Raw genomic sequence first — 26,921 nt, forward strand, 5'->3', positions numbered from 1 at the left:
TGTGCTCTACCTAATGGCCAGGACTCATCAGCTTTTCTAAATCCTTTCTAATTCTTATGGGTAGTTCTTTCCCCAATGCAGGGGAGTTTCCTCACGTGCCTGCATTGATCCATACATGCTAAATACTCAAGGGGGACCCACTATAGATCTTTGGATTTCTCTCTCAATGTATTTCTCTCTTCTCTGGCACCCTGCTTTGAAAACTCAAGTACGTTTGTCTCCCTGTACTCTCTGTTACATCACCTCACTTAAGGAATCTGTTGGGCTTTGACCGAGCTCCTCTCCCAGCTTTGTGATCTGGAAGTACTCACTGGGCAATAGGCTGCAGCAATTGAAGGACTCACCTTGTTCATTTTCCATCTCTCAGAGATCACTGTCCTCCATTGCCTGATTGCCAATGTCTTAAAAATGTTGTTTTAATATATTTTCACCCTGTGTTTTTGAATTAAACTAGACTATCACGAAAACCTGTTAATGTGGGCTGCACTTTTTAACCCCTTTACTGAAATGCATTTGGTTATTTCATTGCCCTACATTAATACAGAAAACTCTAAAAGACGGATTATTTTCAATAGAAAAATGTTGTCAATGTCATTGTTACTACAATCTTTACTATTCTTTTTATGAAGGCCCATATAAAAATCTCACAAAATCTCATAAAAAATCTTGGTATAATTAATAGTTAGACTCTTTTCTGTACTAGACTGGCATCATTATAAACAGTTATTTATGAGACTTTTTTCCTGCTACCTAAAAGTATAGGTCCAAATGTGTAATTTGATAGATCCAAATGTCTAATTTGGGAAATGATCTCCCCACTTTATTTTTCTGATGACTACTTTTCCCTTGTCCAAATCCTCTCAGTGATTTTTGGTGAAACTAAATACACAGGGATACTAAAAGAGAGGGGTAGACAGATAGATTGGTAGTTGTGTGACCTCCCGTGACTTTTCTAAACTGAATTTCTTGCCTGCCGAGTTCAACAATCCCCACTTGATACTGTAGACATATTTAGTTCTATATAATTAATTTCTTGTATGCCCACCAATGGAATCTGCCAGAACTCTCATAGTCTAACAGATTTTTGGATTTGGCTTCTTTTCTCCAGCCATATCCTGCTGCTCCTCATCCCCCAATATGACAGTGGCAGTGCCCTGAAGGGTTGCGCCAAATGATGTACTGATGGGAGAATAATTAAAGTCATTCAATTATCAAATGTTTATGGAGGATCATATATGTGCCAGCAACTATGCTGTGTTATGGAGATATAACACTGAACCTGACAGATATCAATCTACTTTCACAAAAATCTACTTTCCAAATGTATGGCTGTGGGGCCCGGCCCGGTGGCGCAAGCGGTTAAGTGCATGTGCTCTGCTGCGGCAGTCCGGGGTTTGCCGGTTCGGATCCCGGGCGCGCACCGACGCACTGCTTGTCAGGCCATGCTGTGATGCTGTCCCATATAAAGTAGAGGAAGATGGGCACGGATGTTAGCCCAGGGCCAGTCTTCCTCAGCAAAATAAGAGGAGGATTGGCAGAGGTTAGCACAGGGCTGATCTCCTCACAAAAAGAAAAAAAAAATCTATTGCTTTGAATTTCCTCCTGAAATGTCTAGCCATGGTAAATGCAGTAGATTTTTCTGACACAGGAAAAAGTAGGACACATTCTTTAATTTATTAGTATACATTCCAAATATTTAAAAATATACAATCAAAAAATTTACCTATAAGAAAGTACATTGGTACTTCACATATGGTGATTATAAAATATTATTTTATCGGTGTAAACTTAAGCAGCAAGCTCCTATTTAGAGGGATGCTATCGGAAAGGAGACCAGGCACAATTACCAGAAACAAATGGTGATTATTCAAGTTAAACCTAAATAATAATGTCACAACTACAATACTTTCCATATTAAAATATATAGACATAAAGTGTAAATCAAAAGAAAATTGGAACATATAAGTGTTAGGGTAGAGGAAGGAAGGGAGAGGCAGAAACTTAGACATAATATTATCAAAAACTGGGTTGCCTAAGGGTTTTCTAGGTCACAGACTCGTTTTAAAACTTTAGAATACTGGTAGTTCATTACAGTTCTATAAGTAAGAAGGAAGAAAATATTACCTATTTTTTAAAGACATTCTAGTTACTCTTTTTGGTTGTGAGATTGAGTAGTGAACAAGAATGAATCATGTCTACCCTCACAGATCATGCATTTTAGTAGCAAAGGGAGTTATCACACACACACACACACACACACACACACAGACAAAACATACCAATTGATTAGACTTTATTTATTTTTTTTACCTTTTACATTCAAGTATTTAATTCATTTTTTTCAGATGCATGCAGATTATTATTATATTTTTTGCAAATATATTTTTTAAATTTTTTGTTTATTGCAGTAACATTGGTTTATAACAATGTATGAGTTTCGGGTGTACATCATTATACTTCTATTTCTGCATAGATTACATCATGTTCACCACCCAAATACTAATTACAACCCATCACCACACACATGTGCCGAATTATCCCTTTCGCCCTCCTCCCTCCCCCCTGCCCCTCTGGTAACCACCAATCCAATCTCTGTCTCTATGTGTTTGTTTGTTGTTGTTATTATCTACTGCTTAATGAGGGAAATCATAAGGTATTTGACCTTCTCCCTCTGACTTATTTCACTTTGCATAATACCCTCAGTGTCCATCCATGTTGTCACAAATGGCTGGATTTCATCGTTTCTTATGGCTGAGTAGTATTCCATTGTGTATATATACCACATCTTCTTTATCCATTCGTTCCTTGATGGGCACCTGAGGTAGCTTCCAAGTCTTGGCTATTGTGAATAACGCTGCAATGAACACAGGGGTGCATGTATCTTTACGCATTGGTGTTTTCAAGTTCTTTGGATAAATACGCAGCAGAGGAATAGCTGGATCATATGGTAGTTATATCCTTAATTTTTTGAGGCATCTCCATACTGTTTTCCATAGTGGCTGCACCAGTTTGCACTCCCACCAGCAGTGTATGAGAGTTCCCTTCTCTCCACATCCTCTCCAACACATGTTGTTCCCTGTCTTGTTAATTATAGCCATTCTGATGGGCGTGAAGTGATATCTCATTGTAGTTTTGATTTGCATTTCCCTGATAGTTAATGATGTTGAACATCTTTTCATGTGCCTGTTGGCCATCAGTATATCTTCTTTGGAGAAATGTCTGTTCAGGACTTTTGCCCATTTTTTAATTGGGTTGGTAGTTTTTTTGTTGTTGAGATGCATGGGTTCTTTATATATTTTGGAGATTAAGCCCTTATCAGATGTATGGTTTGCAAATATCTTCTCCCAATTGTTAGGTTGTCTTTTCATTTTGTTGATGGTTTCCTTTGCTGTGCAGAAGCTTTTTAGTTTGATGTAGTCCCATCTGTTTATTTTTTCTCTTGTTTCTCTTGCCCAGTCAGACATGGTGCTTGAAAATATGTTGCTAAGATCGATGTCGAAGAGCGTACTGCCTATGTTTTCTTCCAGAAGTTTCATAGTTTCAGTTCTTATATTCAAGTCTTTAATCCATTTTGAGTCAATTTTTGTGTATGGTGTAAGGTACAGGTCTACTTACATTTTTTGGCATGTGGCTGTCCAGTTTTCCCAACACCATTTTTTGAGGATACTTTCTTTTCTCCATTGTATGTGCTTGGCTCCTTTGTCGAAGATTAGCTGTCCATAGATGTGTGGGTTTATTTCTGGGCTTTCGATTCTATTCCAGTGATCTGTGTGTCTGTTTCTGTGCCAGTACCATGCTGTTTTGGTTACTATAGCTTTGTAGTATATTTTGAAATCAGGGAATGTGCTACCTCCAGGTTTGTTCTTTTTTCTCAGGATTCCTTTAGCTATTCGTGGTCTTTTGTTGTTCCATATAAATTTTAGGATTCTTTGTTCTATTTCTGTGAGAAGTGTTGTTGGAACTTTGATAGGGATTGCATTGAATCTATAGATTGCTTTAGGAAGTATGCACATCTTAACCATGTTAATTCTTCCAATCCAAGAGCACGGAATATCTTTCCATTTCTTTGTGTCTTCTTCAATTTCTTTCAGCAATGTTTTGTAGTTTACAGTGTACAGATCTTTCATCTCTTTGGTTAAGTTTATTCCTAGGTCTTTTATTCTTTTGGTTACAATTGTAAATGGTATCGTATTCTTAATTTCTCTTTCTGCTACTTCGTTGTTAGTGTTTAGAAATACAACTGATTTTTGTATGTTGATTTTGTATTCTGCACATTACCATATTTATGTATTACTTCTAAAAGTTTTTTGGTGGATTCTTTAGGGTTTTCTATATATAAAATCATGTCATCTGCAAATAGTGACAGTTTCACTTCTTCCTTTCCAATCTGGATCCCTTTTATTTCTTTTTATTGCCTAATTGTTCTGGCTAGGACTTCCAGTACTATGTTAAATAGGAATGGTGAGAGTGGGCATCCTTGTCTGGTTCCTGTTCTTAGAGGGGTAGCTTTCAGTTTTTCATCATTGAGGATGATATTAGCTGTGGGTTTGTCATATATGGCCTTTATTATGTTGAGGTACTTTCCTTCTATACCCATTTTATTCAGAGTTTTTGTCATAAATGAATGCTGTATCTTGTCAAATGCTTTCTCTGCATCTATTGAGATGATCATGTGATTTTTAGTCTTCATTTTATTAATGTGGTGTATTACTTTGATTGATTTGCAAATGGTGAACCATCCCTGCATACCTGGAATAAATCCCACTTCACCATGGTATATAATCTTTTTAAAATATTGTTGTATGCGATTTGCTAGTATTTTGTCAAGGATTTTTGCATCGATGTTCATCAGTGATATTGGCCTGTAATTTTCTTTTTTTGTGTTGTCCTTGTCTGGTTTTGGTATCAGGGTAATGTCAGCTTCGTTAATGAGTTAGGGAGCTTCCCCCCTCCTCAGTTTTTTGGAAGACTTTAAGAAGGATAGGTATTAAGTGTTCTTTGAATGTTTGGTAGAATTCACCAGGGAAGCCGTCTGGTTCTGGACTTTTATTTTTGGGGAGGTTTTTGATTACTGTTTCGATCTCCTTACTGGTGATTGGTCTATTCAAATTCTCTATTTCTTCTTGATCCAGTTTTGGAAGGTTGTATGATTCTAAGAATTTATCCATTTCATTCAGATTGTCGAATTTGTTGGCATATAGCTTTTCATAGTATTCTCTTATAATCTTTTGTATATCTGAGGTGTCTGTTGTAATTTCTCCTCTTTCATTTCTGATTTTACTTATTTGTGCCTTCTCTCTTTTGTTCGTGGTGAGTCTAGCTAAGGGTTTGTCAATTTTGTTGATCTTTTCCAAGAAGCAGTTCTTGGTATTATTAATTTTTTCTATCGTTCTTTTAGTCTCTATTTCATTTATTTCTGCTCTGATTTTTATTATTTCCCTTCTTCTACTGATTTTGGGCTTTGTTTGTTCTTCTCTTTCCAGTTCCTTTAGGTACATTGTTAGATTGTTTATTTGATATTTTTCTTGTTTGTTGAGATAGGCCTGTATTGCTATAAACTTCCCTCTTAGAACCGCTTTGGCTGTCTCCCATAAATTCTGGCATGTCTTACTGTCATTTTCATTTGTCTCTAGGTATTCTTTGATTTCTCCTTTGATTTCTTCATTGACCCAATCGTTGTTCAGTAGCATTTTGTTTAATCTCCATGTATTTGTGGCTTTTCTGATTTTCTTCTTATAGTTGATTTCTAGTTTCATACTGTTGTGGTCAGAAAAGTTGCTTGGTATTATTTCAATCTTCTTAAGTTTGTGGAGACAGATTTTGTGGCCTAATATGTGATCAGTCCTGGTGAATGTTCCATGTGCATTTGAAAAGAATGTGTAATCTTCAGTTTTTGGATGGGATGCTCTGTATATATCTACTAGGTCCACCCGTTCTAGTGTGTCATTTAAGGCCAATGTTTCCTTATTGATCTTCTGTTTGGATGATCTATCCATTGGTGTAAGTGTTAAAGTCCCCTACTATTATTGTGTGACTGTCTATTTCTCTTTTTATGTCTGTTAATAATTGCTTTATATATTTAGGTGCACCTACATTGGGTGCATAGATATTTACCAGTGTTATATATTCTTGTTGGATTTTTCCCTTGATCATTATGCAATGCCCTTCTTTGTCTCTTTTTACAGTTTTTGTTTTAAAGTCTATTTTGTCTGATATGAGTATTGCTACCCCAGCTTTCTTTTCATTGCCATTTGGTGGAGTATCTTTTTCCATCCCTTCACTTTCGGTTTGTGAGCATCTTTAGGTCTGAAGTGTGTCTCTTGTATGCAGCATATATATGGGTCCTGGTGTTTTATCCAGTCAACCACCCTATGTCTTTTAATTGGAGCATTTAGTCTGTTGACGTTTAAAGTAGCTATTGATAAGTATGTACTTACTGCCATTTTTTAACTTTTTTTCTCAGTGTTTTAGTAGTCCTTCTCTGTTCCTTTCTCCTTCTGTACAGAATTGATGGTCTCTTTAGTTTGACCTATCTCTGAAAGCTCTACTCTTTAACTCCTTTCCTCCCTCCTTTTATGTTTTTGATATCATATCTGACCTCTTTTTTGTGCATTTGTATCCATTAACTTCTTATCATGGAAATAGATAATTTTTCCTATTTACGGTTTTCTTTTTTCCCCTTAAATCAGTCCCTTTAACATTCCTTGTAGCGCTGGTTTCTTGGTGACAAACTCCTTTAATTTTTGCTTGTCTGGGAAATTTTTGATCTCTCCTTCCATTTTGAATGATAACCTTGCTGGGTAGAGTATTCTTGGCTGTAGGTTTTTTCCTTTTAGCACTTTAAATATTTCGTGCCACTCTCTTCTAGTCTGTAAGGTTTCCACTGAGAAGTCAGCTGATAGCCTTATGGGGTTTCCTCTGTATGTAACTTGTCTTTCTCTTGCAGCTTTTAGGATTCTCTCTTTATCTTTAATTCTGGACATTTTGATTATGATGTGTCTTGGTGTGGGCGTCTTTGGGTTTACCTTGTTTGGGGCTCTCTGTGCTTCCTGTACCTGGATGTCTGTTTCCTTCCTTAGGTTAGGGAAGTTTTCATCTATTATTTCTTGAAATAGGTTCTCTGCCCCTTTGTCTCGCTCTTCTCCTTCCGGGACACCTATAACATGGATGTTAGTGTGCTTGATGTTGTCCCAGATGTCCCTTAGACTGTCCTCACTCTTTTTAATTCTTTTCTCTTTTACCTGTTCAACTTGGGTAATTTCTTCTAGTCTTTCATCCGGCTCACAGATCTGTTCTTTTGTATCCTCTACTCTGTTTTTAAGTCCATCTAGTGAATTTTTCATTTCCAGTATTGTATTCTTCATTTTTTATTGGTTCTTTTTATATCTTCCATTTCTTTGTTGACATTCTCACTGAGTTCCTCTATTCTTCTCCCCACATCAGTGAGCATCCTTAACACTCTTTGTTTGAACTCTCTGTCAGGTAGGTTGCTCATTTCTGTTTTACTTAGTTCCTTTTCTGGGGTTTTGTCCTGTTCCCTTGCTTGGAATGTATTCCTTTGCCTCCTCATTTTGCCTCTTTCCCTGTGCTTGTGTCTGTGTATTAGGTAGGTCAGCTACATCTCCTGCTCTTGGATAGGTGACCTTATACAAGTGATGCCTTAGGAGACCTGCAGTGTGCTTCCCTCAGTTCTCAATGTTCCACGGGTGACCCCTATGTGGGCTACGTGTGTCCTGTTGTGGCCTATTTGCTTTCCCTGTAGGTGCCCAGGGCGGCTGAGTTATGTTCCTGGCCAGGTGTTGTAATGCTCAGCTGCTTGTAGTTGTTGTGAGTCCTTCAGTCTCTTTATCAGGTGTGGGTAGCCCCAGCACAGTTGGCTGCAAGTTCTAATACCACATTTGTGTTGCAGTATTTCTTTTAAGTGGGTAGGCCCCCAGCGTGGCAGGTTGTTTTTATTCAGGGGCTTACAAATACTATAAGCCTCCAGCCTTTAGGTCTCTTGTCAGCTCTCTGAGGATTGCAGCTGGGTTGCGCTGGCTTCAGGCATGGGAGCACCCAATTTTTTCAGGCTTTGGAAGGTGGGGCAAACCCCCTATGTGTGTCTTTAAGAAGCACAAGTCTTCTGCAGCTGACAAGCCCTGCCACCCACAGGTCCACACACACAGTCAACACAGTCCTGTCCCGTGTTAGTGCCCCGACCTCCTGAAGTGGACCCAGTCTCTCCACAGCGGGAGCCTGACACACTCCACCACTGCCCCACACTTTCCACCTGCTCCTTGTGCACGCCCTGCCCCACTGAAGTCGGCTCAGTTGCCAGGCTGCAGAGAATCCAGTCACCAATCTATGCAGGCCCACAAGTTGCCTGAGGGCTTGTTGTTGGGTGGAGCCAGTCTCTAGGGTGGGCTGCCTGCCCTGGCTGAGCTGGATTAAATCTGTGCTCTAGAGCGTGAGGCCCACCTGGATAACCTTTTATTTTGAATGAATGTGTAGAATAGGCCAAAACAATTTTCTCATTTTCTTTTGAAATGTGAACTTTTCATTCAAATTTTTAATAATTTGAAAGGAAAAAACTTCCAGGAAAATTGACTATTTGGCAGTAATGTTTGTATTCTTTGTCGAAAAAAAATTTTCTTTATGTATTAACAATAATATATTGATTTGCATCAAGGCATGCTTTCTTTGTCTAGTTTATGTTTTATTTCTAAATATTTATCACGAGAAATTAAATAATAAATAAACTTTTATTTCTGTAAGTTCTTTCTATTTTTATCCCCCCATGGTAATTCAGGATTGAACATTACAATCTGTTTTCCATAGAATTTCCATTACTCTCACAGAATACCCTAAACAAGATAAAGAAGTACAAACCTGGAGTATGGTTTCAGTTAGACATGATGAAATAGACTCATCCAACTGAGATGACTCTCTTCTATGAGGTTTTCTTAGTGCGTTTATCTTTTAAGGAAATGTACACTTATCATTGAGAAAGGATCACACTTTAAACAATATATTTCACTGAATTCCTTGAAATTAAGCACGTATTTTGAATCACTAAAGATCACTGCATGAGAAAATAATTTTTATTCATATTTAAACAATTGCATGCTGTGTTTTGTGGCATTCAAAATACATTTCAGAAGCTTTATTTCTGGGAAAAAAATAGAATCAGTGAGAGGGAAAATGGTGTCAACTAATAGGAGTAAATTGATGAAAATGTGTCTGGCCCAGGTGCCCTGGTGCTGGAGGTTGGGATCTATTTGGAATGGAAAGGGAAAGATAGTGATATACAAGGTACTTAATGAAGAGTCTCCAAATTGTGCTACAAAAAGGAAAAATTTGATCAGTTTGTTTTTTGCTTGTTTCCTTTTGTTTTTCTATTTTTAGTTTAAAAAACAAGAAATATGGAGATATTAGGAATTATTATCTTTGTAGAAGTCAATGACTTTAATTCCTAAATTTCCCTATTTTATTCCTTTATTTAATTATTTAAGATCTCCACAGAGGAAAGATTCAGTGACAGAAATGAAATTAGATGTAGGCTCCCATGTAAAAATTATAAAAACAGATAGATCTTCGAGGTACTGATTTCATTTCCTTTGGGCTTATATGCAGAAGAAGAATTGCAGGATCATATGGTGGTTCAATTTTACGTTTTTTGAGGATTCTCCATTCTGTTTTCCATAATGGCTGTACCAATTTACATTTCCACCAACAGTGTACAAGGGTTCTATTTTCTCCACATCCTTGCTGTAAGATAATAGAAAATATACATTGATCTCTGTCCCTAGTTCCTGGCACAGATCTCCCAGAACCCTTTTAATTTCCTACTAAGAGCATCTTTGAGGCGACTTTGAGTGGGCTCCTGGATGATTCCTGGATGGGGGCTGGTCACCAGAAAGCCTAAGTCATGATTAGAAGCTTGTAATTTTCTGGTCCACCCCCCACCCTCCAGAGAGGGAAGAGGGGCTGGAAATGGAGTTAATAATTGATCACGCCTGTGTGAGGAAGCATCCATGAAATCCCAATAGTAGAGGGTTCAGGGAGCTTCCAGGTTGGTGAACACATCCACACTGGGAAGATAATATACCTCAACTCCACAAAGACAGAAGCTCCTGAGCTCAGGACCCTCTCAGACCTCATCTTATGTATCTCTTCATCTGTATCCCTTATTATCCTCTAATAAATTTGTGAATGTAAGTATTTACTTGAGTTCTGTGAGCCACTCTAGCACAGTAATGGAACCTGAAGAGGGGGTCATTGGAAGCTCTGATCTATAGCTGATTGGTTAGAAGCACAGGTGATCACCTGGGCTTGTGGCTGGCATCTGAAGCAGGGGGGAGGGGGACAGTTTTGTGAGACTGAACCCTCAACCATGGATTGTGCTATCTCTGGGTAAAAAATGTCAGAATTGAGTTAAATTGTAGGACACGCAGCTAGTGTTGGAGACTTGCTTGTTGTTGTGGGGAAAAACCTCCACATGCTTGGTGACCAGAAGTGTCAAAAGTGAAGTCTTTCTGTGTGAGAGTAAAGAAAGACTCACAGGATAAAAAAAACAGTGGGGAAGAAATGGATTCTTCTCTACATAGGAAAAGAGTGAGTTTTTCTTACACTGACCAACACTTATCTTTTACGTTTTTTGATAATAGCCATCCCACCAAGTATGAGGTATTATCCCAGTGTGGTTTTGATTTGCATTTCCCAGATGATTAGTGATACAAAGCACATTACCATGTACCTGATGGCCATTTGTAAGTACCTATGTGAGAGAATATGTTAATCAGATTGACTGTAGTAATAACTTCACTATGTAGATGTATAACAAATCATCATGTTTTACACCTTAAATATATACAAATTTTATTTTTAAAAGTAAATTATATTTAAAAATTAGAAATAAATAAAACAAAAACAGCCATAATGATATGATGTATCATTGTGGTTACTATTTATTGAGGAGTTACCATATGCCAAGTAATCTACTAAGGGTTTTATCTACATTATTATTTTATTTACTTTTCAAAATAACTGCATGAGGTTGGCATTAGTCTATTTCATATACAGAAGCACAGAAGCTAAGGGCATTTGAGAAACTTGACGTAGACTCAAGAAAATTAAAGACATCAGCACAATTTTTTGCCGGTGGAGATTAGATGGCATAACATGACTGAACCCTTTTTCTGTTGGTCTTAAATAAGGTATTCCATGATTTGTTTTCCTGGGTTAAAGATCCTCTGGTCAGACATCATGCTTATTTTTCTTTTCCTAGGAAAAAACTAGGAATAGTCCCTGAGCTATGTTATTGTTCTTTTTATTAGATACTACATCAGACCCCAGATTTCTTGAAGGGTCCGTTAACATAGTAGATGGATTGAGTCATAAATGTGTTTGTCTCATCACACAAGTAGGGAATCCAGTCAGCACTGTCTGTGACAGACCCCCCAGCACTCAGAGTGCTAAGCCAGATGTGATGCTCTGGACTTTTAGGAAAATGTGGGTGTCTCCCTTTCAGATGGCAAGAGCAGCAGTGTGAAATATTACTTGGCCCCACGCTTAGTAAGTAATTCACAGGCAGGCAGGGATTTATACAAACATAGGCTGGTCTCTGCTTCCTAGGTTCCTGCAGACCCTAAACCTGTTGCTTAATGTCATGCAGATAACAATTTATTTGGAGAAATAATTCAAATCAATATATATCTGAGAAAGGATTCAAATCAAGGTCTCTACTTGAGTGACAAAGAAAAATAATACTGCCTAATATGGAATTAATTAGATAGTAAATATCTGATAACATGAGAGAAAGTGGCAAAGCAGGAAGGCAATTTTATTTCTTCAGTTTTGTTTAGAACTGTAATCTTTGATGTAATGATCTTATAAATCACTGTTTATATAATAAATGGTAGAATTCTTATAACAGATTTTTTAAAACAAACATTTACAGAATTTGAATTATGATCTCATCTGACTTCTTGGATATTTCCATCAGGGAAAAAAATTGATATGCTCAGCTACAATTCATAAAAATGCACTATAGCCCTCTGGCAGTAGCAATTGAAATGACAAAACCAATATCCAGACAGGTAATAGTAATAACCAGACTCTGGATTAGAAATCTCTGATACCGTTTATTTTCCAGAAGCATTGGCATGTTGTAATCTTGGTTGGAGAGTAGTAAGAGCACCAATGATGTCCCTGAAATGGGTAAGAAGAGAGGGAGGAAAGAAATTAAATGTTTACAAACCATGGAATGGAAGGTGGGCAGAGAAAGGGCTATAGCAACAGCAACTTATTCAGAAATTTGGACATAGGCTCTCTTCAGTAATGCAAAGGCAAGGAAGGAAGAGCTGGAAAATGATCTAAAACATATAAGTTAATATCCTTCAATATTTTTAGTTTAGGATGTTAATTCTTATTGGACAAAGAAAGTCACTACTCCCTGATAAATGTGCTTCCTAAACCATCATTTTCTAAACTTTAGTCTGACTAAAAATGACTTGGAGATCTTAGTAAAACATACAATCCTGGACCTTACCCGCAGATTTTCTGAATGAGTAGGACTTGCACAGAGTGCAATAATCTGCATTTCTAGCTAACTAACAGTTGATGATTGTGCTGTCTATTTATAGATGCAGTTAGGCAGAATGACCCACCCCAAGATGTCTACATTCTAATCCCTGGAATCTGTTGAATATATTATGTTACATGGCAGGGGAGAATTAAGGCTACAAGTGGAATTAAAATTGCTAATCATCTGACTTTAAATTAAGGAGATTATCTGGATTTATCCACATGGACACAATGTAATAACAAAAGTCCTTGAATGGAGAAGAGAGAGGTAGAAGGGTCAGAACAATAAAGATGGCATCTTGAGAAAGACTGAGCTGGTCATTGCTGACTGAAGATGGAAGAGGTCATGAGCCAAGGAATGTGGGCAGTGTCTAGAAGCTGGAAAAGGCAAGGATATGCGTTCTTCTCTAGAGCCTCCAGAAAAGAACACATCTCTGCTAATACCTTGATTTTAGCCCAGTGAGACCCATTTCTGACTTCTGACCTCCATAACTGCAAGATAAAAAATTTGTGTTGTTTTAAGCCTATAAGTTTATTGTAATTTGTTGCAGCAGCAAGAGGAAACTAGTACAATAGATATTAATACAATACATACTTCTAAAGAAACTAATGCAGTACATACTTTGAATACCAGGGTTCTAAATCATCACAAATTTTTCTCTCCATGAACTTAAGAATTAGGTCATTGGAGAATTCAAGAATGTTCTTGACACTCAGTTATCAGTAGTGTTTCCTGGCAACTATTTAAGGTATGCACTATTATAAGTTGCTAGTTAAAACAGTGATAATGATGATAGAAACCACAGTGGCCAATTATGCTTTTCTAAGTATATTTATTCAACCATAGAAAGACTCTGTTGAGGATGAACTGTGCTAAAAACAAAAACACAAGAAAGAGAAAAGAACATTCAGCTGTTTCTTCTAGGGAAATATTAAAAGACATTTTAATGTGGGAAGCCTTCCAATCTATATCATTTTGATGAACTCTCTATATTTATCACATAATAAGCATTTTTAAAATTTAAGATGATTAAATGAAAAAAAAATTTTCACCTGTGGTTGGTGACATAGATTCACATAGTGCCTTTCATAACTAGGGAATTTACAATGTGCTAGTTAATGGCAAACAATGAAAAGTCTATATTTTTGGATATTCTGACTCAATATTCAATTAATTTTCATCATTTTAGGGAAAATAAAATAAAATAATTGTAGTGTGTTCAGAATTTCCCATAGTTCGCATCTCATCATCTAGTTGATTCTTTCTCACTTTGTCAGTAGAATGTACTTATTGTGCAAAGAGTTTGAAGGAGATAAAGCTCAGATACATGCCTATAACTATGTAGAATTTAACCAGTCAGACTTATAAACCTTAAACTTGGATATGTATAGTGTTATAGTTGTCATTTGACATGCTATATTTAAAATGAGGGAATTGACAAGATCTCTTTCTTCCATTCTGTATATGCCTTCTTTCAAATGGGATGCAGCTAGTGACTATAGTCAGAGTCCTGAAGTTTCGTTCACTTTATGACTATATAAATCCTGAGAATAAACTTCATTATATAACTATAGAACTGAAGAATAAATTTCTTCTAAGAAAGAGGCATCATCATCATCACGTCATCTGATAGTATATTTTCATAATTTGTGTGCTTATATTCCATAGTTATCTTCACTAATGTGTGAATGTGTATAACAGAAATGAATAAGAGATAAAATAGGTTCCAGGAAAAATGGGTTTTGTTTATGTTATCTTATCACCTTTTATTTCATTATCTCATTTGCTATTCTTATTTCTCCCCTAATGAAATCCATGCTGTATTTCTCTTCTCCAGTTATCAGACTTCTCACTTTCAACATCCTTTTGCTCTTTACTCACACTCCTGGAAAAGTCTAATACTTATATCCATTAGATTAATCTGTACTGACATTCAATAGAATAATGTGCTTTTATTTTTTGTTTGTCTGTTTTTAATAAATGGGGTGTAAAAGTGCCCAAGTAACTCTGGATCCAGAGATAATTTTTATATCACCTAATCTGTAGATATTTCAGATCATATTAAAAAATCAATATGATCCGTCTTCCTAAGCATGTTTCTTTTTTTTTTTTACTTTGTCAGGTTTGTACATTTATTGATAGCCATTTATGTTTCTTAAAAGAAAAAAAAAGACATCCACAGCAGGTTCTCCTACTTTTTAAGCAGTGTTGGTCTCCTAGGCAACGTGTTATAGTATTTTAAATTACATTATTTGAGAATAATTCCTTTAGATTCATGTCACTGAAGAATTGTTATGCATATAAATGTCATTGAGAAAAAATGAAAGTAATTTTCAGTAGGAGGTTAGATGTATATCTTTTTTTAGATCTACTGTCATCTTGATCTTGGAAAGTTAGAACAGCATCTAGAATCAATGAATCATAGAAAGGTTGTGTAGGTAAGCAGAATTTGCTACCCCCAAAATATGTCACTTTGGCTTAACTATTTTTAAGAAGAAAAGACTCAGGAAGAACTTTGACCTTCCCCCTAACTGCCTGAAAGAATTTAAGATAAAAGGTCTGTTCCAGGAGGAAGCTATCGCCATAGATAACTATAGTATAATATGAACTAGATGTGGTAGACAGGGAGGAACCTAGCAAGACCTGTTTGATCAACGTCCCCTCACTGTCCCATGGTCTCTGCATGATATGGCAAACATTTGTTTACCAAACATTTGCTTTTCCATCTCCATGTCAACTGCCTTCTTCCTCTTTGAGGTCCCATACCATTAGCCCCAACATCCTCCTTTGCCTTTAGTTAAAGATAGTATTAAGGTGGTGGCTTTGGCCATTTTGGTGAGTTACTCAGTTTTCCTGCATTTCTTCCATGCATACATGTTATTAAACTTGTATGATTTTCTCCTATTATTCTGTCTCATGTCAATTTAGTTTTTAGACCAGCTAGAAAAACCTAGAAGGGTGGAGGAATACTTCTTCCTCCCCTACAGTTGATTTGGTTTGAAAAAGAGGGACAAGAAAATGGAGAAAATTATTTAATAAGCATCTATTAATTATTGATTCAGATGCTATTCATCTATTAATTGTTCACTAACTTAATGAACAAATAGGCATTGAATGCCTATGATATGCTAAGCACTCAGGCCCTTCTCTATGAGACTGAGATGAGAGAGTCAAAAATAAAGGACAAAATTTCTATACTTAGACGTTTTATATGCATATAAGGGAGAGAGATAGATTAAAATGTATAAGATGTGAATGGAGATTAAAAGAGATAAAAAAATAAACCAGGAAGGTGAGTATAGGAAGTGGGAATGTTTCTTTTTTAAATAGTGTTGTCTGGAGAGGCCTCTCCAAAGAGCTAATATTTGAATAAGTTTACAAATTAAGTGAGAGAGTGAGCCATGTAGATAAATGGGGAAATAGAATTTTATTAAAGAGAGGATCAAGTACTAACATCTTGAGTTGGGTTAATTCTTGCGATTTCGTAGTAAAAACCAGAAGACTCATATGGGAGAAAAACAGAGCAAGCCAGAGAGGTAGGAAAGAGGCCTGAGATTATGAAAGGTTAGTCCCAGTAAGATCTTGTCAACTATTGTGAAGACTAAGAGTGACATAGAAATTCAATCAAGGACTTTGAACAAAGAAATGACAGTTTATATGTGGAAAAGCTTCTCTGGTTGCCTCTCTAGAGAATAAATTAAAGAAGGGAAACTGAAGCAAGGAGACACTTTAAGATGCTATTAGATAATCTGCTGGGAATGTGATGGTAGCTTGGGCAAGATTCTAGTATTGAGGATGACAATATGTGGTTGGATTCTGGATACATTTTGAAGATGGAACCAAAAAGTTTTGCCGATACATTAAGTACAGGTTATGAGAGAGAAAGAGAAAAGTCAAGGATAACAAATTATTTTAGCTGAGCCACTGAAAGAGTAGGATTGCTACCAACTGAGGTGGACATAATGGCGAAAGGGACAGTAAGGTGAAGATTTTGAGCTCCATTTTGGATTTGCTATGATTTGGATGCTAGTTTGACATGGGATGGTAGACCTTGAGTAAGCAGGTGGATATATCAGACTGGAGTTGAGGGTCAAGGTGCAGTCTGGAAATATAAATTTAAATCTGTTTATCAATGTTATGGTAAGAATGAGCTCTCCAGCCCTCCTAAATTAACAAGTTAGAGAGATTGGCGGAATGAGCAAAAGAAACTAAGACTGGAGGCAAGGGATATTGAAAGTAAACAAGAATAACGCCATGGCCTGGAAGCCAAGGAGGTAGAAGTGTTTCAGGGAAGGTGAACTGAGAAATGGATTGTGGAATTCACAATTTGAACATTATTTGTAACTTTGGCAAGGGCAATTTCAATGGAGAGGGGATGAAAGCCTCACTAGATGGGATTCAAGAAAAAACAACATAACAAAGAATTTGGAGCATACTGCAAAGATATTATTTTCAAAGAATATTTTCTCTCAAGGGAAGAAGAGAAACAGATTCATAGTTGGAGATAAAGTTAGATCAATATTTTTTTTTAGGAAAGGAAGAGAAGGATATGACATCATGTTTGTATGCAATGGGAATAAAATAGAAAGAGGAATATGCAAGATAAAGTAGATAGAATTTATGCATCAATATATTTGACTAGGTAACCAAGGATGGGATCTAGGTCACAGTGAAAGAGTTGGGCTTCACTTGAAGCAGGGGGCAGTTCTCCCACAGTATCTGGAATGAAGGAATAGCATATGAATAGATAAGTACATGAAGGAGGGTAAATTAATGGTTGGGAGCTTCCAGATTTTTTTTATTATTATTATACAATGAGAATAAGGGATGTGAGGTAGGTATTAAATATTTTGTTTGAAGATTTATATATAAAACCTCACTCCACATATATATTGGTTACAGAACCAACTACCAGTCTAATGTTTACTTTCCTTCTAATATATCTCTGCTTAGTGATTGTCCAAGATTTAGGGATGGTTTAAGCAGTAAGTTGTTGTAATTGAAAAAAGATAAATTTACAAATAGAGTTGACTGACCCTCATTAATATCCAATATTTTCTACTTATTTACTCTATGACTTTTGTTGAATTACTTAGACAGTTTTGAGCTTTATTTTTTCATAAGTAAAATAAAGAGGAATATATTCAAATATATTCATCTTATATGTTTTTTGTAAAGATTGAAAGTGTCAGAAAAAATGAACTAAACATGGAAATTGGCAAAAGAGATTACTGTGAGATTTTCCAGTGACGTATAGGGCTCACATCTTTCACTGGCTTTCTATTGATTGGATCATATTTCACCTTTGTCTTGAGAAAAATAAAACTCTAAAAGTTATATTTATTGCTCTTTAAGATATTAATCAATTTTGTATCCAACCCACAATCTTAGCTTAACATTCCATTATTAAATTACTTATCAAGACCTAGCTCCTCAGATGCTCATTGAACTAGTTTTAACTTATCTCTGGTTCCTTCATTAATTAATCAGATGAAAATTTTTGGCACTTGCTCATTTTATATTTGTATGAGTGTCATGTGTTTAAATTGTCAAAATGTAAACTGAGGCAAATGTAGTATTATAATCCCTAGTAGAGTGTCTGACATATGTTATTCAACTGCTCCCCAGCCCACTCCCAGATCTACCCCAATCATAGTTTTAGCTCCTTTCATTGAAGAAACTAAACATACAATTGAACATTTCTTTCTACGATTGTATACTCTTATTATCCTAATATTTGGATATATTTAATTTGCACTCAAAAATCATTGATAATTTTTCTTGGCTAAATATTGCAAATATTTAAAGTGTGCCTACAATGGGAACTGTGGTTTGGCAGAAAAGTTAGTGGATTTGGTAAATGATAGAATTTTGTCAGAGTCCTGGCTTGATTATTTAGATGGCTTGAGTATCAATGTCTTCATCCATAAAATAATGAAAATAACACCCTCCAGGATTGCTTTTTCCAAAAAAGTACACAACACAGTTTCTACTTAGTAATAGGTACACTGACACGTTATTTGAATTTTACTCTCTATGTTCTAAAAATGTGCATATAACCATGACTATCACGAATCCTGCCATTTATTTATACTACCAAAATTTAGTACCCGTGATGGAATTAAACAACCTAGTGAAAAACTCGTAAACCTTTATTTCGAGCTTGAACAAAACCAAAACTCACCAGCTTCACAATGTCAACAGTTCAACTTATACATTATTCCACAGCTCCTTCTAGTTAATCACTCCCATTTAATGCTCTTACCATCTTCCCTTTTAGAAACATGAGTCAGTCTTCACTCCTGCCTCTCTTTTGTATAGATATCTTGTGGTGCAAGTCCTGAAAATAAGGTTAAATATTATGTGCTGCCTTGAACATCTGGTAAAATTTGGAGAGAATAAAGGGCCTAACCGCAAGTTCCTCTTCTTCTATTCTCTTGTGGATAAGATCCCCTAGTCAAACAACCCTCCTTATTACAGGGACCAGACACATTGGCTACTTATTCCTTAGTACCAGATTTCAGTTCCCTGCCAACTCCTAGAATCATTCAAATAACTCAATCACATCCTCCGTCTTATTACTACCAAGTCAGCTTCCTGTAGGCTCTGCTTGTTCACTCTGTTGTAGAGTGAAACCCCCATGTGGCCCTAGGTGGCCCAGTGTCCTCCTCCCCCTGGCTGTGAGCATATGTGACTAATAGCCAGCTGTCAATCTCATGTGTTCAATATTGGGTGATGTGTGTACGGCCATCTCCATAACGTAGAGCAGGAATTCCTTCCTCACCAATGGGATGAAAAGGAGACAAATAAAACACATCTGTTCAAACATCAAGTTTTTCCTCATTTTCTTCCTCTTCTCCATCATTCATCCATCTATCCATGTATCCATTTATTATTCACTAAATAAATAAATAAAGTTCAATTCATACCGGTATGCTTCTGAAAAATATTTATTAGTAACTCATCTATGCTAGACATTATGATGTGGCAAACTCCTAAAATTATTTTCTGAACTATTTCCTAAACGTATCTTTTCTAACTTTCTTACAACTCTACATTAATTTGGTCCCTATACATTTTTTAAATGTATTATTTTTTCAAACACACAGACAAGACTAGACGGAAAATGCTGAATAATCATGAACCTAATATCTAGCTTAATCACATGATAATATGCACTAGTTCATTCAATTTGTTTTTATTGAACCTCTACTCTTTGCCAAGAATTGTTAACACTCTTGGAGATAGTGCAGCAGAAGTGAAAGTAAACCAAAACACAACACAAAAAAACAGAATATAACAAACAAAAAAAATCACTATTGTTGAAACATTGTAGTGGGGATAAAGAGATAGAAAGTAAACAGCAAACAAACAAAAAAAGAAATATATAATGCATCACTAGAGTATAATTTCTCTGACAAAAAAACTAAGATAAGAAGATATAGCATCAAGTGGGAATAAAATTTGATTTAGGGTGGTCAATAAGTCTTTTGCTTAAGTTATATTTGGGCTGAACTTTGTAATTTGTGAGAGAATGATTCTGGCAAATATATGAAGAAAGAGAATCAAGTCAACATTTTCAAAAACTATACACTCTTGGTATGACCAAGGAACAAGAAGGAGGCGATTATGCCTGGGGCAGGGAGAGCCAGTGGCCAGAGTTAATAGAGGATGAGGTCAGAGAAAGAACCAGTGGCCAGATCATATTGGATGTTGGGAGCAGAGTTAAGGTCTCTGGTCCTAAGAAGGGTGGAAATTCATTACAGGGTTTGAGCAGGGAATTAGAATGACTATATTTAAATTTAAGAAGGAATTCTTTGCCTGTTCATAGAGAATAGGATGTAGAAGCAAAGATAAAAGCAGGGGGACAAATTATGAGGCTACTGTAATAGTCTGGGCAAAACATGATGCAGACAAAATATGACGCTAATCATTGAATTATTCTGACACAAATGAGGAATTAATCTAACAAAAATGATTCAATTTCATGAACGTATTTAAGAATTTCCTCTTTGTTGAAAACACTGGGAAAATTGCTCTATTATTCTGCCAAATTTTATGTATGCATACACACATAGGCACACACATATGTAAGATATTAAGTATTATTTAACAATAAGCAAAGAATGTATGATTGAAAAATTAGATACTTTTACTCAGAGAAGCTTAAGATTTGATACTAAATATGAGTTAAAAATACTATAATGCAAATATTCATGTTTGTTTCAACTACTTTGAAATTTTAAGAGGCTTGTTAGCATAATTAGTGCTTGTGATCCCTGAAGGCCTTCTCTACTAAATGTTATTAAAATATTCATTGTATTTGTTTTCAAATTTATAGAACAAATTACTATTGTGAAATATCTGTTTACATATACACAATAATGATACAAATAATTAATAACTGTGAGATGAGCTCAATAGTCAGAAAATTGTCTAGATCATCTCTCTATTAGCCTTTAATAGGATATGAGTAAAATCATTGACCAACCTCCCTTGACCAATACACATGAAAAATAAATGGCTGTTATGCCATGACTTGAATTTTAATTAATCTACAATCTATTTCCTGAACAAAGAATCACATTTTAGACTTATATATCTTCTTTTGAGATTATATGTAAGAAACGTAACCCATACTTTAGATAATAACATACTTTAGATAATAAGCTTTTTAAGTAAAGAATAATATTTTAATAATACTTTTAATTTTAACATTATGATGAACAGCTATTTCTTCATGGGACTATTCTGAAAACACACACAAGCTCTGCTCTATAGGAATTACCCTACTCATGTTAACAAGTCTACCACATAAACGTACATTCAACATCACAATGCAATATTTCAGGGCACCTTGGGTTTGGAACTGAAATATTTGCCCTTATGTGAAAAAAAATCTCTACTGTTTGTTTCAGAATTCAAAATTTATGTTGCACTGTGTAAGTAATTAAAAGTCATATCTAAAGTACACATTAAGTAGGTGTATCACCAGTCATAAACTCACATAAGAATCTTTGGAAGCAGCAGAGCGTCAATAACCATCACAGAAGGACGCTGCAGAACATCTTAGACACCAATTTTGATCCAAGCTGACAATTTGTTCGTTTAGTCCTTTAGTCCTTTCCTTCTCTGACTCAAGTACCTCCAAAAAATAAAAAAAAAAACATCTTGAGAGAAAAGTTAAAAAAAACAAGAGTCTAGGAAAACTCTAATGGAAGAAACTGAAATCATACAATTAATCATATTTGTGAGAATTTTAAAAAATCAGGGTCGGCCCCATGGCTTAGTGGTTAGGTGCTAACGCTCTGCAACTGGCAGCCCGGGTTCAGATCCCAGGTGCGCACTGACGCACCGCTTCTCTGGCCATACTGAGGCCGCGTCCCACATACAGCAACTAGAAGGATGTGCAATTATGACATACAACTATCTACTGGGGCTTTGGGGAAAAAGAAAAAAAAAGGAATAGGATTGGCAATAGATGTTAGCTCAGAGCCAGTCTTCCTCAGCAAAAAAAAAGAGGAGGATTGGCATGGATATTAGCTCAGGGTTGATCTCCCTCACAAAAACTTTAAGAAAAATAAAAAAAAAATAAATAAATAACCATTTAAAATTATTATATAAATATACTATATTAATACTACTGTGGCATAAACAAAATTTTGTAGTAGCTTTTCTTAAACTGTGTTGTCCAAAGGCAAAGCATGAAATTTAACTAGAATTTTAATGTTGAAGCATTCAAGTATTTAACATTGGATATCCACCATTTTCTTAGCATATGCTAACTTTATATCCTTTATATCTGAACATCATGATAAAAAATAGAAATAAGACAAAAAGAGAAAGGCTTATTCTTTTAATAAAAATAAAGATAAATGATTTTAGAAGCAAAAAGTAATATTTAGTTGCTATTTATCACTCAAGTGTATAGCTCTGATCCATGTTTCTATGGCCCTCCCAACTCCCCACCCTATTAAAAAGAGAAAAACAAGTTTTGGTTTCCAACAAATGCAGGGAACAAGTATATATTGTTTACCTTGCTATTCATTGTACTTTAAAATTTTATATGGACTTTCAAGACACTTCTACAACATCAACTCCCATTTATCCCATGTTGAAATGCTAAATCCAACATTAAATCATAGAGGAGGTGGTTGACCCTTTACCTGTTATAATACTTCTTCCTTGGAAAATTGTCGCACACTTTGTCTGTTGAAATTCTGCTTTATGAATCTACTAAAATGCCCTATTTAAACATCCTCCAAGAAGAGCTAATTTTTTCTGTTTCTGTGCTCTGAAATTATTATTATTCTACCTTTAGTAGAACACTGGTCTTTATACCAGCTTGGAATCTATATTCTGTTTGTGTATACCTTAATCACCTGCGTTAGAATATAAACTATTTAGAAATTTGTTCTGAATTGTATTTAAACTTTGGATTATTTGTGTGACTTCAATATAATTATTATTTTGTTATATAAAACCAAATAGTTAAGGTATAATATGTCTCTTGCATCAAACTGAAAGGTAGATATGTCCCTTGCCCCAACGACATTTATAATTCTCAAGAGAGAGACAGTTTTGTACAAGAGTAGTCACAAAACTGGTGCTGGGTGTAACATGAAACAGTAATTAATTTTATCGAGGCATACAAATGGAAGCCCTAACATAGCTAAGAGTCTAGGGTCAAGGAATATATATTTAAGTAAAGAGTAAGAGCTCTAAGAATCAGTTTTTAATTAAGTTCAATTGACTTTAAGCCTCAAAAATTTTTCTTTTAAATATGATATAAATATTTTTACATTGTAATCATAAGCAAAAATAGAAACTAATTAAAAATTACTTAGAAGCATATAAAATATTATCAAAAATGACAGTTTATATCCAGCATTGTTCTTTATATTTAAGAAATGTCTTGGTCCAGGTTTGAAGAAATTAAAGAAACTATATGAAGATCATAAACTAAAATATTTGAATCTTAAAATTATTTTCCTGCCTTCCTAAATGTTTATCTGCTACTTTTATTTTGTTCTTTTTCATTCAAATTGACTCTCTCATTTAATAATCGCAATCTCTTCACCGTTTTCTTATCCGTCCCATTGTCCCACTATACTAGATCTTGGATGTGTGCTCCACCATGATTAGTAATGTGGTTGATTTCCTAATTACTGACACTATTTGTAATGTTGTTATAGATGCTAATAAATCTCTGAACCAGCGTGACTAGGAGAAATATAGGTCTATATTACATTGTATTTTTATTCTGTATTTTTAATGAAAGTTTTGTATTTGTATTTTTTTTGTATTTTGTATTTTTTGTACTCTGTATTTTTTAATAAAAGTTTTGTCATATAGGAAAATAAAGCAAATACAGTGTGTCCTTTGTTGGAAATACTCCTATTGTTAAACCGTTGACTACTGTAATTTGTTGCAAAGAGCAGGATTAAGGTTCTTTCTCCTCTCTCACATAGTAGAATTCTATGAACCTTAGAAGCACTGAATCTGTGGCTCTATACTGACATTCAAACATTTGGCAGTTTTTTTAGTAAACGTCAGTCCAGCCCTATTCTAGACATACGTGATGTAAAGATGAAAGACATAATTTTTATTTTCTAGGAGTTTATATACTATTGAGAATATAACAACAAATAGATAAATAACCATAATGCAGTGAGGTAAGTGGACACTAAATGAGGAAACCCAGACGAGGAAGAAAGTTTGGGTCCCAAATCCCCAGAGGACATAATGCTTGAGATTCCTTTTAAGTGGCGTGCACAAGGTGAACATGGGAGAAAAATCTAGGACAAAAGAGGCTGGAGAAGTCAGCAGTCTGTCTGATCTCAACAAGCCCTATTTTCTAAGCCAATGAGCAGAATATCATGAATCTGGTGAATCTTAATAAATTTAGAGTAAGGAACTGGCCTGATAAGCTTTGAATTTTAGGACAGTTCTTAGAGATGCTACTAAGTAGGTGTGATGGTAAAAACCAAGCAATAAGTATTTAACGCTTCAGTTAAGGAAGTAGCATTGAATGGCTGGAGAAGATATGCTGTTAAGAAATATGTCGGGGGTTGTACTGAAAGATATTGGTCATTATGGGGATAACCAGGAGTTGGGGGGGTACTGAATCTTGACATTGGGCATGGGGAGACATATAGGCAATGACTGACAAAAAGAAAAGCTTCCAGTTTCCCTTTCGATTCATGTGGTAGATGGTTGTTTCTATCACAAATTTTTGAGTTTAATGAATTTTACTACCCATAAATATCTTCCTCAAATACTTCAACTCTTAAATTAATAAAAGAGGTGGAACAAACCCTATTATCATTTTAATAACTTGACATTAAAATTTGAGATTGTGCATCCTCTGTGCATTTCTTTTTAAAAAATAACTTGGATATGACAGGATCCTGACAGTTTCCTTGATAAACCAAAGTACTTATTTTTACAATCTCCTATGCCTGGGAAAAGGTGTTCTCAGTTTATGACAATCTTTGGCGCCTATAGGAAGCTAGGTTCCTAGGGACCTATTTCTGCACTGCTGCATGATGATTGCAGAATGGAAACTGGATTTTTCATCATTACCTCCTGCTTCTCCAGTCTTCCTCACACCAATAGCATAGCTCACTGGTGATGACATTCTGTGAATGATGACATATATAAACATTAAAGTCTGGAGGACCAAACAGTACTTTATCTACTTTTATTAATATCATGGACCACTGAAAGAAAAGAAAGCTAACAGATTTAGACTTTGAAATGAAGGTGTGTCAGGTCAACACTGTGTTTCTCCTGCCTTCTCTTTTCTGACCTTTCTCCCTTTATCTCACACTTTCTCTCACACGCAGCCACACAATGGAAGAGCTTCTAAGTTTAAAGTTAGTTATGCAATTTTATGGCGTTAAGAAGAGATATCCATTCTGCTTTTGTCTACACAGACATCTTATGTGAGCCTCAGATTTGTTTACCTTTCTGAGTTGTCATTTAGTGTGTTATTTGAATGTATCCCTACTTCACTGTTTTTAATATACATCTCCTCATGATGCAGTGAGATTAAAAGCATATTTTTTTCCCCTCAAGATTTAAGATAATTCATCAGTTCCTAGACACTCAGACATTCTGTTGGAATACAGAGATCTGGGTAAGGTGTCTTACCATACAGCTCCTCTGTTGATGCCTGACCGTGTTAGTGAGGTGGGAAAATATGAGGCCCCTCTAATTTCTTCAGCACACAGTTGTCCGCTTCCCTCAGAACCCTAACTCCTTGGTACTGAAAGTGAAGATTCTTTCTCAGGATATTTTGTTGCCCTTTTACACATTCCCTTATTTTCTGCTATGTCAGCACATAGAATTTTATGTACTTTGGGCCATGAAATTGATTCTTCTGAAACCTATAATTTTCCAAAAAATTATTTTTTATAACTCTGTTCCTGCTTTTGAAATCAAAAGCCAGAATTTTATTGTACTTCTCTGGTTGTCTTTGTGACAATTCATCACTTGGAGATGTGACAGATCCTAGTTTTGTGGTCAAAATGAAATAGAAGGAGAAAATTAAGATATGCATAAGTTAATATCTTACATTTAGAATGTATAATACCGAATCAATTAACTAGCTTTTATTTCTCATCCGACTATAAGTTTTTTGAAAAGTCGTTTTTTTTCATGTCACCAAATGCTTGCCTTGCGCTTAATGCCCCCAAATCACGCAATAAACAAATTGTCGAAGTTAGAGACAAAGCAAGTCAACAATAACCAGAGTGTAATTGAGGGTGGAAAAAATATATGTATCGTGCCATCCAAATGACTGGAGACCACTAAAATACCTTCTTTTTATTCTATGTCACACCATTCCTCAAAAATCAGTGGTGCAGCACTGCCTAGACACCAAAATCACCCTCCACTGCCAAGCCTCTCTATGAAGTCTTCTTGGTTCCACTGGTAGACTTAGTATCCTGCTCTTCTACTAGGTACCACAACCACTGCACATATTATGTTGTCTCTCTCTTCGGTCATTCCCTTTAGCTCAACCAATCCTCACTGCTCTTTCCCCCAAGGTTCCCAGCTGGCTTTACAGACATTCAACCTGAAAATCAATAAAAACTTTCTCAAAACTATGTCTACCTACTCACCTTAATTGAAAAATAATTCTACCCAGAGGACAATATTGCCCCAATAAGCATCCAAGTGAAAGCTTTTCCTTTTCGGTTTATAGTTTGCTTTGTAGTTCTCATAACCCTTGAGTTTGAAGTTAGTGTCAAGCTCTTTCTTGCTCCTTCGTGTTATTTCCATAACATTCTTTCTCTTTCCAATTATACAACTATACAAACAAACATTAGGAAAGAAAACAAAACACTAT

The 26,921-nt window shown here is 35.6% G+C and overlaps 1 long non-coding RNA gene across 6 annotated transcripts in view; it reads right to left on the reverse strand.

Moving 5' to 3' along the window:
* The window catches only part of LOC147914589 (uncharacterized), a 70,362-nt gene that overhangs the window by 39,437 nt on the left and 4,004 nt on the right, over positions 1 to 26,921 (reverse strand). Inside the window, exons 2-7 of one of the 6 annotated variants that reach the window (XR_015555083.1) lie at positions 26,695 to 26,882; positions 21,573 to 21,710; positions 18,831 to 18,905; positions 13,009 to 13,056; positions 12,120 to 12,189; positions 9,441 to 9,747 (exon numbers count right to left, since the gene is read on the reverse strand). This is a non-coding gene — a long non-coding RNA (uncharacterized LOC147914589). Of the gene's footprint in view, positions 1 to 9,440; positions 9,748 to 10,917; positions 12,190 to 13,008; positions 13,057 to 18,830; positions 18,906 to 21,572; positions 21,711 to 25,150; positions 25,207 to 26,694; positions 26,883 to 26,921 lie in introns of those variants that run through there. The other 5 variants (XR_015555084.1, XR_015555085.1, XR_015555081.1 and 2 more) reach the window with 5 other exon arrangements.

The sequence above is a fragment of the Ceratotherium simum genome, chromosome 18 (genome assembly GCF_057802395.1).
Source record: "Ceratotherium simum simum isolate JZ-2026a chromosome 18, ASM5780239v1, whole genome shotgun sequence".
In the NCBI taxonomy this organism is placed as follows: Eukaryota; Metazoa; Chordata; class Mammalia; order Perissodactyla; family Rhinocerotidae; genus Ceratotherium; species Ceratotherium simum.